The sequence below is a fragment of the Microtus ochrogaster genome, unplaced genomic scaffold, assembly GCF_000317375.1.
Source record: "Microtus ochrogaster isolate Prairie Vole_2 unplaced genomic scaffold, MicOch1.0 UNK5, whole genome shotgun sequence".
Lineage (NCBI taxonomy): Eukaryota > Metazoa > Chordata > Mammalia > Rodentia > Cricetidae > Microtus > Microtus ochrogaster.
The window spans coordinates 4,481,346-4,483,871 of NW_004949103.1; the positions used below are offsets into that span (position 1 = coordinate 4,481,346).

A 2,526-nucleotide genomic window follows, 5' to 3' on the forward strand; every position below is an offset into this window, starting at 1 on the left:
AGGCTTCACAACTCCTAGACTGAGCAGCTCTCAAGGTAATTCTTCCCCAGGCTGGAAAAAGATGACTCCATTTTTGAAGTTAGAACTTCTATGCCATCCTCCTCTCCCTCTTGAAACTTTGAAGCCTGGGTCCTTTGACTCTTTTGGGTTTCTTCGGAATTGCCTTCATTTTGCACTCGATGTTTGGGGACTATGACAGTTTTGCTTCGAATGTGAATTTTTCTGGAGTCTCAAGTAGACTTCAATTTGCTTGCCTTTCGTACTCTAGTTATGACAGTGACACAATTCCCGAAGAGTGTTTCTGGACACCTCGTTAATAGGGGGCAGGATGACTGGCAGGAGCAGCAATGGCTTTATCTTGGCTCCCGATGGCTTGGTATCCTGAGAAGCTGGTGTCAAGGAACTGCTGGTTTGAGGTTATGCCTGAAGAAGCACCTGATTTTGTTGTAGGCACACCTAAGGTGAGGTCCTCAGTAACTGGGACCAGAGATAAAAGGGTTTCTTCATTAAATTCTCCTTGTCATAGCTGTCCTGGCTGGAGACATGCCGGGAGCATTTCTTAATCACCTGAGAGGGAACCACAGTTACTTATGACAAACTTGGCCTAAGACTTATCCAGCACATCCTCACTCTTAAACTCAGGATGTCTTTGTTACATATATGTGCCACCTAACTGAATCCATTTAGTGTTGCTTGTATTATGCACATAGGTTTTCCCACCCCAAGTGGTTAGCCCTAAAATGCATCTGGGGCTTGTCTTTGGAACAGACTGATTTTCCTTTGTTCAGGAACTTTTGAGAATCTGCAGCTCTTAATCTAGAATATGCCTTTGCGATTTTCCAGCATCCATGTTGGCATGCCACCTGGTATTGTCCATGTTCAGGTTTTGTTTAGGCAGCCATATTGTTAAGACTCAATAGGTCAGCCTCTCAGGACTAGAAGGCACTACCTCACAGCCGAGATCCCGTACCCTCTGGCTCTTAAAATCTAAGTCCGTTCTTTTGCAATGACCTCTGAGCCTTAGGTGTAGGGGTTGCACTATACAGAATTGATTTTGATTGTGTAGCCCATGGTCAGTTACTCTCTGCATTTTGACCCCTCCTGAATTTTTGTAGTTTCTGTCCTTGAAAAAGCTTCTGTCAGGAGAGCTTATGCTTATGGATGGTTATAAGCGTTCACATCTCTCATACTACTAGGCATTATAACGGTTTAATAATAGAGCATTAGGATGCTCTCTAGGGCCCACGATCTCTCCAGCCACAGGAAGTCAGCCAGCTTTATGGTAGAAGGCTAAATTCCCTTCCATTTGAGTGGAATTTTGTCCAACTTCATATGGGTTGTGATAACTTCCAGCATGAAATTACCACCACTGCACCACTGGGGTGGTCATTGGGGTGATTCATAGGCTTCATTTTTCTAATACTGACTGTAAACTCAAAACAATGTCCAAGAACAGAAGGCATTGTGGAAGTGCTGACTCAACCCTTGGCGGTTTGCTTTACTAGAAAGAAGTGGTCAGGGGAGGTCACTATTTCTGTTCATAAGACGAAGTTACAACTCTATTCTGTTCTTTCAGTTTGAAAATACTGACATGGTTGGCGCTCATCACTAGCTCAAGATGGCAGAGCCAGGGGACTGTAGACTTGGCAAAGTTTAAGAGTCTCCCGATTGTATCAGACATTTGTACCTGATTTGTGGCATGTGTCTTATCTGCCTGAGACATCTAACTAGAGCCTATGTTTTATTTTCATGAAACTCATTTGGGACTAAAGCTGTAAATGGGATACCATTCCTATGTAGGCTGAAAAAGATATATCCCACTGTCTGAGCCTAGGACCTGATATGGATGGCATTATTGCTTAAGTGAAAGAAAAGCATTCCCTGTGCCTCTATCTACTGAAGCTGAGATTGCTTTCATGAGTGCCAATCCTGACCAGGCGAAGATTTGTTTGCTATTTACACAAAAGACAGACCAAGTCAAAGAATAAAGTAAGCACTTGGAAATGTAAAATCTACATTTTGGTAACTTCGCAATCCCATGAAATCTCAAACTTGCTATGTTCTTCAAAGTGGACATGAATGGTGTCCAGGTGACCCCATCCCAAGAAAATGAACAATGAAAAAGCCTGTGGCTCACTTCTCAGCTGTAAACCTGCAAGGCTCAAGCTGGTTGTAGGTTCTTTGTGTTGTTCCTTTGATGTAGTGTTTGAAAAAGTTAGAATCTGCTTCTCTGTACCTTCCCAAGGTTCTAAAGCATGGGAAACTTAGTTCAAAATGAAGTATCTCAGCTCAACCTTATTTTGGTACTGTCGTGTTTATCATAAGATGCTTCTCAACACCCTTTGACCATTCTTCCTAGTTACCTGTGGTCCTTCCAGATTTGACGAACATTCTCCTCACTCTGCTACAGTTCTTCTGGAATGTCTTCTCCTTGGGGTGGAAAGAGAACTCACTGCTTCTAGAGGTTGCAGAGTCACCTGTGGGCTTTTGGGGACAGAGTTCTGATAGCTTGTCCCCTTCCTCCAT

General features: G+C 43.3%; 1 pseudogene; it reads right to left on the reverse strand.

Annotated features, from left to right (window-relative positions):
* Positions 1-2,526, reverse strand: part of LOC106144319 — an 11,656-nt pseudogene extending 9,130 nt beyond the window's left edge.